We start from the raw sequence: 10,839 nt of genomic DNA on the forward strand, positions 1-10,839 counted from the left end.
AACTCATGGCCTACAGGGCCAAATTCATGAATGATTGAGTGTCAACATGCCATCATGGGACAAACTGAGCTGGCAGGCATTTCCCAGGACCTGAGATTGAGCCCCTGGGGTTGACAATATAAGAACAGATTGGCATACACATGGTAGTATGCTAATATATATGTATATATAGTGTTCCAGAGATGTCTATCCATTATTCAGTTATATAGACTACATTCCTAACAGTTCTTGGGTATTTATTATAATTAATATTGTTTTCATCCTTAATAAACTATTAAGTAAATCAGTGTCCTGAAATTATTGTGTCTCTGTAACAAAAAGTTGTCTTTTACTGATTCATATTAAATAAAATCAATCAGCCTACTGAAATCATGATGTCTAAATTTATGTGAGTACCATTCATGAGCAACTCATTCAACCGTAACACTTACAACATTCAATCATTATTCCTATAAATGGGAACAAGTCTCTTAGAATCTCCCGCCATTCAGAAGTGCCATGACTGGGATTCGACTCTAGGCTTATAGTGCCCTGCAGGACCATGTCTTCCCCAGTACCCTGCCAGCCTTCAGCAATACAAGGTGAAGTACACTTTAGAGCTGTGTCATTCAGACCCAAATGATCATGGTGTAAAATGTTAAAAAGCCATCCCACCACTTCTTCTCTGTACGTTCCCCCCACACCCACCACAAGGCCTGGAGGTCTAGGATCCCAGGATCTCCTGTGGTTCCAGTGGCTGCACCCCAGACTAAGGTGATGGAAGCTGAGTTATTGTTGCCATACCTGAGTTCACGACCTTGTTTCGCAAACAAAGAAACAAACAAACAAAAATGATCTGCCTGGCTTGCAATTGGTGCCGTTTTTTTCTGCCAGGGTTTGGATTTGAACTCAGGGTCTGGGTAACTTTGCCGCACTGTGGACAAAGGGGACACTCACCGTGCTTGAAGACAAGAAAGTCAGGCCTAGTCCCTAGGCTTGAATTCAAGCCCCAGCCCTGGGAAACATACTATTTATATACATTGTAATGATAGGATTTGTACTTACTTATAGATGTTTAGTACATATCCTGTTTGTTGTGATTATTTATTGTATTTCTGTTTATTCATTTATTTACCATTTATTTTATTGACTGTGGTAACACATTCCATTTATTATTTTGATGACATCCTATCACATAGTATCTAGATTTGTAGATGTGTTCTCCATCATGTCTGACACCCAGAATGCTCAGATCAAAGGAAAACAGGTGTCACACTTGGCTTCTTACTCTACGATCCAATTGTGGTTAGTGCTGAGATCTGAACTCAGGGGCTAGCAGAACCAATTCATGAATGGGTGTGTCAAAACGGCAACCTCAATCCCAGGAAACTGAATTCCCAGACCCTGACATCGAGCCAAGGGGTGGACAAAATAGCCATACATGGATAGGCAGGTGGTAATATACCAATAAATATATATTTGTATAGAGTGCCAGAGACATCTACCTAGGATTCAATGACATCAACTACGTTCCTACCAACTCTTAGGTAGTTATTATGCCGCCATTGAAAGAATAGGATTCTTTTCATGCTTAATAAACTATTCAATAAGATCAGTCAGCATCCTAGGATCATTGTGTCTAATTTTAGACTAGACTGATCCATGGAGAAACTTCTCAATCATGAGTTTGCTCACATTCCATCGGTGTTCCTATGCATAGTAATGAGTCTCTGGGAAATCCCCTGATTGGTAGGTGTCAGGACCAGCACTTGAGCTCAGGGCCAACATTGCTACATGGGTCTATGGCTTCCCTGATAGCCCACTAGCCTTTGCCAATGCAAGGTGAAGTACCCTTTGTAGGCGTGTCATTCAGACCCAGGATAATCACCGTGGAAAGGAAACATTGTTAAAAATCCATCCCGTGGCTTTTTTTTTCTGTGTGTGTATGTGTGTTTTCCTGCAAGACTTCAGGGCCTAGGATCCCAGGATTGACTATGGGCCCATGGCAGCCCGCCACCCTAAGGTGATTGAAGCTGAGGCCAGGATAGTCCTAAATTCGTAATTTAAACAAAGCATCTATATTGACATACATGTGCAGACAGCATCTTGAATTCGGTGCACTTCTCCTTAATTTGTGTCTAATTCATGGAGGTATTGTGTATTTTACTGAGTATGGTGACAGTTATAACTGTGCTCACATGGATGACAACCTGTTCCCATTGTTATAGGGTTGCCTATGCATTCATTCTCCTTCCTAGCTAAGGCCAGAACTTTCACAGGAGAGGAAAACAGGTGCCATGACTGGCTTCTGACATCAGGATGAATCTTTTGTCAGTGCTGGGATTTGAACTCAGGTCTGGTAACTCTGTTGCACTGTGGGGGAAGGGGAGGCTAACCATCCTTGAAGACTAGAATGTCAGGCCTGGTGCAGGGCCTGATTTGTAGCCCAAGCACTGGACAAAATAAGAAGCCCAGCTCTTTTAAACATAGGATCTCTATTTACATACAGGTATGGTATGCATCTTGCATTCAGTGTATTAATTCTTTTTATGTTGTGTCTTTTTCAGGGATGTATTGTGTATTTTATTGAGCATAGGATGACATATAAAACTGTGCTGACATGGATGACAACCTATTCCCACAGATCTAGGGTTGCATATGCTTTTTTGACTCTTGCTGAGACCCAGCACTTGCACAGTACAGGGAAACAGGTGCAAGGATTGGCTTCTCACATCAGAATAAACCTTTGGGTAGTGCTGGGATTTGAACTTGGGGTCTAGGCAGCCCAACAGCCAAATAGGTCCACATGAACCCATCAGCTTGTGAGCCACTAAGGAGCTAGGCCATACCCAGGACCTGAGATTGAGCCCCAGGGTGGGGATGAGGCACAATATTTATCCATTCATACGCTGAAGCTAGTATGCTAATTACCTATTTGGATAGAGTAGGAGATGTAGTGAGCTGTGTTCGAATCCTATGTACCATTTGAGTACCGATTCTTGGATCTTTCCCAATGCCTGCAATTCCTGAATATGATTCTTATTGTCACACTTCATGAACTCTTATTTAAAACTAATTGTTGTGCCATACATCTTGCCTATCATTTCCTATGAATTCAAGCACCTCATAACATTTATAGACATGTTAAATTTATGATTTATACTTACATCAATATATTCAGTCTATATCATGTTTTTTGGAGTGATACATTGTGTTTTACCATTTATTTATTTACTTAGCATTTATTTTATGGACCGTTAGTGCACCTATAACATTTATTACATTTATTCCCATCTATTCCGTAGCATGTAACTTTGCAGACATATTATGAACTTGTACAGAAAAGGAAAACAGGTGTCACCCTTGAAATCTTACACCAGGAAGAAATTTTTGGTAATGATGGGACCTGATGTGAAGGCCTGAGAGGCCCAATTCATGAATGGGTGAGTGTCAGCACCGCTCTAGCCCATTCAGCTGCCAAGTGGATCTCAGGATCTGGGAGCAAGCCCCAGGTTTGGCCAAAATAGCAGTAACTTTCTATGACGAAGGTGGTAAATAAATTAATATAAATTTATTTATTTATTTATTTATTTTGGGGTTCCATCGTGAAGCCTGAACTCTGGGCCTGGCGCTGTCTCTCAGCTCTTCAGCTCAAGGCTAGCACTCTACCACTTGAGCCACAGTGCCACTTCCGGCTTTTTTCTTTTTGCTTATGTGGTACTGAAGAATCAAACCCAGGGCCTCAGTCATGCAAGGCAAGAGCTTTACCATTGAGCCACATTCCCAACCCAAATATAAATTTAGATATTTAGGTACTGCCAGAGGTGTCTATCTAGTATTCAATGACATATATTACCTTCCTACCGATTCTCATGTATTTAGTGAGGACTCCATTTAATCAATAGTATTCTTTTAATGCATAATAAACTATGAATTAAAATCAATCCTGTCCAGTGATTATTGGGTCTAATTTTATGCAAGACTGATTGAGGGACTACTCATCCAACCATGACATTAATCACATTCCTCTGGTGTTCCTATGGACAAGCAATAGTTTCTTAGGCTCTTCAGCCCCTTGTAAGTGGCATGACCAGGATTTGAACTCAGGGCCTAGTGTCCATGTTGGCCTATGGCTTCACTGACAGCGCCAACCTTCAGAACTGCCAGGTGACCTACAGGTTGCAGCCATGTCTTTCACACCCAGGATGGTCAACGTGCAAGGAAGGAAAACAGAAACTGTTGACCGTCCGTGGTTTGTGTCTTTTTTTCGATGCTGCTTTCATTTTGTTTTCCTTTGAGCCAGAATAGCAATACATTTCTATGCAGACAGTGGTATACAAATAAATATATATTTAGATATTTAGATATTGCCAGTGATGTCTATCTAGTATTCAATGACATATAGTACCTTCCTAGTGATTCTCAGGTATTTAGTGAGGACTCCATTTAATCAATAATATTCTTTTAGGGGCTGGGTAGGCGGCTCATTGGGAAAGTGCTTGTTTTGCATGCATGAGTCCCGGGTTCGATTCCTCAGCAACACATGATCAGAAAAAGCCAGGAATGGCGCTGTGTCTCACATGGTACCACACTAAACCAGAGCTGAAAAGCTGAGGGACAACACCCAGGCCCAGACTTCAGGACCCACTACAGACAAAACACACACACACACACACACACACACACACACACACACACACACACACACACACACACAGTATTATTTTAATGCATAATAAACTATAAATTAAAATCAATCCATATCTTTTGAATTCTGGGTTTAATTTTATGCTAGACTAATTGACAAAATAGTCTTCCAACCATGACATTGACCACATTCCTCTGGTGTTCCTATGGACAGGCAATAGTTTCTTATGCTCTCCAGCCATTTGTAAATGTCATGACCGGGATTCAAACTCAGGGCCTAGGTGCGCAGATTGGCCTATGGCTTCACTGACAGCCTGCTGACAGCAATGCCAGGTGACCTACAGGTTGCAGTTGTGTCATTTGGACCCAGGATTATCACCATGCAAGGAAAGTAAACTGAGAAACCTCTAACTGTTCGCAATTCATGGCTATTTTTCCTTGCCATTTTCAATTTTTTTTCCTATCAGCCCCTGAAGACTAGAATCCCAGGATAGGCTGTGGGTCCAGAGGCTGCACAAACCCAGGCTAGGGTGATGGAAGCTGAGGCAGAGTTTCCACAACTTCCAGCTCCGTGCTTGGCTAAATAAATAAATAAATAAAACAATAAAATAATGAAATATATAGAAAATAAATTAAAATAAAAAATTTAATATATTAAAAATAATAATGGAGCTCCCTGGCTTGGAATGAGTGCTCATTTTTTTTCTGCCAGGACTGGTAATTGAACTTGGAGTCTGGGAAACTCTAATGCACTATGGGGAATGGGGAAACTCACCCTCTTTGAATAAAAGCAATTCTGGCCTGTTCCTTAGGCCTGAATTCAATCCCCAGCCCTGTAAATTAATTTTCATCCACATTTGAAATGATTAATATCCACATACTTATGTTTACTGCATATTGCTTTTTTGTATTATTCATTCATTATATTTATAGACTATTATTACACTTATAACACATATTAAATTTATTACATCTTATGAAAATTATACAGATTTGCATATGTATTATATATCTTACTTCAGATCCAGGACATTCACAGAAATACTATAGTAGATGATTCCATCCTTAGAAAAATAGAAAGAATACACCAACCAAAGTCTAGTTTATCACTAGGCACCACAGTAGCTCACATCTGTAAACTACTCAGGAGGCTGAGACCTGGAAGATGAAATTTCAAAGCCAATGAATGCAGAAAAGCCTGAGAGATATCATCTCCAATTAACTGGCAAATGCCAGGCTACAGGCATAGCTGAAGTGGTAGAAAATCAGCTATGAACAATGAAGCCAAGAAAGAGCAAGCTGAGTTCAAATGTGAGGAGAGGAGGTAGGGGGATAAAAGGGAGAGAAATCCTCCAAAAACAGAGAACAAAACGACAATACACAAACCCCACCTAATTTAAGGTACCAACCAAACTGAAAAAAAATGAAGCTTGTTCAGTTGTATAACTTTACATTAGCACATAAGATCTTAGGTGCACTTCAAAGCTATGTTTTTAATAATATATTTATATATATATATTAATAATCCATGTATATATATATACATATACATATATATATATATATATATATATATATATATATATCTTTAAATAAACTAAGAATCCAGCCAATGAAAAAATACTTCTGAATTAGTGCCTTAACCATGGCATTATAAATTATTTGTACTAAAAGTGTATTCCAAGTTTCTTTTCTCAGAATCAGGAAGCTGTGATCTGAGGTTGGTGGTTCAAAGTCAGCCCAGGCAGGAAAGTCCATGAGACTTATCTCCAAAAAACCACTGGAAAACCGAGGTGGCACTCTGATTCAAGTAGTAGATCCCTCGCCTTGAGCTGAAGAGCACAGGGATAACCCCTGAGTTCAATCCCCAGGGCCAAAAAATAAAATTTTAAAAACGTTTGTTCATGCAGATCATAAAATTCTAACATTCTGAGCTTTAGGGAACTTTTCTGCCAGGGTCTTATGCTCTTTAGGCAAATACTCCACTACTGAGATACATCCCAGTCCCATTGTTTTTGTTTTTCATTTTACAATCCACTTTATTGAGGTTTTATTCAGAAACCCAAAATTTTGTGCTATGAGGACTCCCCTAGTGTATTTCGTGGTAGGCACTGAGGAAAACTCATATGACACAAATGCAGAGAGTTTATAATTGTGGAAATAACACTAAATAGAAATAAATTCATCTGTCCCGACATTCTAGGGAGAAATGATGTCCTTATTTTCATTCTCACTCTTCAGGGCAGATGGTCAAAATAGAAACACCTATGTACTATGCTGAAATGTAAATGTTTAAACCCCTTTTTTTGAAAAACTCTCGTGCTATAAAATCAATATATATCAAATAAAGGCGAAGTTAACTTAAAAAATATTAAAAATGCTAATGAAGCTCCCTGACTTGGAATGTGTGCCATTTTTTTTTTGTCTACAAGTCCTGGAATTAGAACCCGGGGTCTGGGTAACTCTGTTGCACTGTGGGGAAGGGGGAAGCTCGCAATGCTTGAAGACCAGTATGTCAGGCCTGTTCCCTAGGCCTGAATTCAAGCCCCAGACCTGGAAAATGTACTCCTTTACATATTTTAAAGATAGGATTAAACTTCCATACAGATGTTCAGTCTATATTATGTGTGGTGTGGTTATTGATTGTATGTTTTATATTTTTCATTAATTTACCGTTTATTTTATTGACTGTGATGAATCCTAACTATGTATTACATTGTTTACATCCTATCACATACCATCTAGATTTGTAGATGTGTTCTCCATTATGCCTGACACCCAGGACTCTCCCATAAAAGGAAAACAGGTGTCACACTTGGCTTCATACTCCAAGATTAAATTTTTAGCAGTGCTAGGATCTGAACTCAGGGCCTAGCAGGTCCAATTCATGAATGGGTGAGTGTGAGCATAGCAGCCTCTAACCAATGAAGCTGTGAGGTGTTTCCCAGGTGCTGAAATTGTGACCCAGGATTGGCCAAAACAGCGATACAAGGATAGGCAGTCAGTAGTATACAAATAAATATATGTTGGTAAAAAGCACCATAGCCGCCTATGTATGATTGAATGACATATACTACATTCCTACCAACTCTTAGGTGTTTACTATACCATAATTAAAGGAATATTATTCTTTTCATGCTTAATGAAGCATGAAATTAAAATCAATCATTGTCCTAGGATTATTGCATCAAATTTTATGCTCAACCAATGCACAAACTTCTCTTTAATTGGTATTCCTATACATAGGAATGAGTGTCTTGTGATCCCCTGCCATTGGTAGTTGTCAGAACCTGGATTTGAACCCAGGGCCTATGTTGATAGGTTGGCCTATGGCTTCCCTGCTAGCCTGCCAGCCTTCAGCAATGGCAGGCGAGGTCCACTTTGCACCCATAGCATTCAGATCCAGGATAGTCATCATGCAAAGAAAAAAAAATTAAACCCCCAGCCCTCTGCAGCTTGCTACTTTTTGTGCTATCTCACTTTTTTTTTCTTTCTGCAAGCCCTCTGGGCCTAGGATTCCAAGATTGGGTATGGGTCCCGAGGCTGCACCCAGCCTATGGTGATCGAAGCTGAGACAGAGTTGCCACGACCTGAGTTCAAGCCCCATGATCGGCCAAAAAAAAGAAAAGAAAAAGAAAAAAGAGAAAAGACAAAAATTGATTATTTAACTAAATTTTAAAAATAGAGCTCCCTGGTTTTGAATTTCTGCCAGTTTTCTTTCCTAGACTGGGATTTGAACTCAGGAACTTGTAGCAATGTGAGGGAAAGTGCAGATTTGCTACTACTTGAGTTCAAACCCCGTGCCAAGACAAAATTAAAAAATTAAGTCACTGAGCTTGGCAGGGGGAGTCATTGTGGAGAAGGGAGGTAAGGGATGGTAGGGGGAAAACAAAGGAGGAGGTAACAATGCTCAATAGGAAATATACTCATGACCTTGCTCATGTAACTGTGACCTCTCTGTACAACATTTTTACAATAAAACCATACAAAAAATAGACAATATAGTATTCTGAGAAGCACTTTGAGGTTAAAGGAAGGATGTCTGAATAGATTTACAAAATTCTACACTGCTTTTTATTTAATGTTCAGCATGAAACTGAATAAACTGCTTCCATTAAAAAATTAAGTCACTGTCTTGGAACTGGGGCCAGTATTTATACCATTGGTGGGATTTGATCTCACATTCCAGGTAATTCTTTTATACCATAGGAGAAGGAAAAATTTACTGTCCTTGAGGAAAAGAAATTCAGGCTAGAGTTCCCATGTCCTGAATGAGGGCCCTGCAATGGAAAATATATTTCTATACATGTGTAATAATGATATATACTTACATGTGTATGTTTTTTACATGTTATGATTTTCATGATTGATTTTGTATTTATTTTATTTTTTATTTGATTCATTCTTTTATTGTTTTTCTATTTATATTATCATTCTCATTTATATTTTGCACATCTATTATAAAATTATACACAATAATTTAAGACATTGATTCATTTATCATTAAAAATTTTTGTGTTGAAACATGATACATAATTAAATGGAGGCATTTGTCACAGTCTTCTCACGTTTATAGTCTCTCCCAAGAATGAGCTTTGTCCTATTTATCTTTGGACACCTTCCTATAGGGATGTCTCTAGATGATTTATACTGAGAAGCTTTTTCTTGAGGACAGGCAAGTTGTGGGATAAAATTGTAAGTGGGAGGCTAGAAATGTGGCATAATGGTAAAGAGCTCACTCAACATGCATGAATACCAGGGTTTGAATCCTCAGTGCCATATACTCAGAAAAAACCAGACGAGGTGGAGTGGCTCAAATGGTAGAATGCTAGCCTTGAGAAAAACAATCCCCAGGACTGTCAAAAACAATAGACCAGATGCCACTGGCTCACACCTGGAAAACTACCTCCTCATGAGGCTGAGATTTGAAGACCACAGTTCAAATACAGGCTAGGCAAGAAAAGCCTGTTAGACTCTTATCTCCAGTGAACCACTAAAAAATCCCATGTGGAGCTGTGGCTCAAGTGGTAGAGGGTTAGCCTTGACTGAATTGCTCAGGGACAGTTCCCAGGGTTGATACAAGACACACAACTGGAATAAAATTGAGGGTTAATCAAAGTATGTTTCCTATTCGCTAATTATGAGAACATTCTCTGGAAAATCAATGCTGATATATACCAGAATTGGAGTCAAACTTCCAGGCTTAAGTGTAGCAGATCCACATGCCCATCCTCACAGACTCTAGCATTGTAACCTTGTGTCCACAGGGTTCTGAAAGGTCCAATGTTGAAAGGCTTAATATGGTCCCCAAGCCCTGTGTGATAAGCAGTTGACTTGTATTGTCAATGTCATTACACGTCTGAAACTAGCAGAGCACCAGTAGCTCTTGTGCATCACCCTAGATCAGGAGGCTGAGGTCTTAGGATCACTCTGAAGCCAGCCAGTGCAGGAAAGTCTATGACACTCTGACTTCCACGTCTGAAAGGTCAGATGTTCAAGAGCTTCTTGTTTTTCCTTTGGTGATGAGAAGTTACTCTAAATGTTCTTAGTGTTCTTGACCCATCGACCCATCCTGGGTTCAAATGAAGTTCTCAGGATCCAAGCCCTGGCACTGTAGCAGGAAGAACTCCAGTGTAACACTATTTGAAGGAGAGAAAACAGTTTCAAAAGCCAGGCTAGGTGAAGAGGACAAGGAGGCAGAAAATACAAATTCAACAGGGAAGTGAGCTGCACAACCACATCACTCATTCCAGGCACAGCCAGCAATGGGGGAAACCTGAAACATTTGTTAGAGTTACACCAGGGTCAGGTTTTTCTCAGCTTCCTCAAACAATGACAAACCTTCCTCCCTCAGGTGAAGGTAGCCTCAGGCTATCTTTAGGTTACCAATCGAGAGCCAGTTTAGTTAGGGAGAGGGAGGAACAGAGTAGAAAAGCCCTGCTCTCTGGTCTTAGGGAGTGGGTTTTTTACTCTCCATCTATCAGATTTAAAGGCCCTTCTTCTACTTCTGCCAGTCTTTTCTCCTTTCTTCATTCTCCACATCATTATTGCTAATCCCCAGTCCAAGGTGAGGCAGGGTCATTTCTCTTTTGTCTCCAAGCAGCTGAGTTAGAACCTGGCTCTGCCCTCTTGGATCTGGGGCCTTCGCCTGCTGAGAAGTGGGAAAGAGACATTCTTCCTGCTCTGTGGTTGTGTGAAGGTGATGCTGGTGTC

This window comes from Dipodomys spectabilis, unplaced genomic scaffold, assembly GCF_019054845.1.
Source record: "Dipodomys spectabilis isolate Male_0828 unplaced genomic scaffold, ASM1905484v1 ptg000242l, whole genome shotgun sequence".
NCBI classification, from domain to species: Eukaryota; Metazoa; Chordata; class Mammalia; order Rodentia; family Heteromyidae; genus Dipodomys; species Dipodomys spectabilis.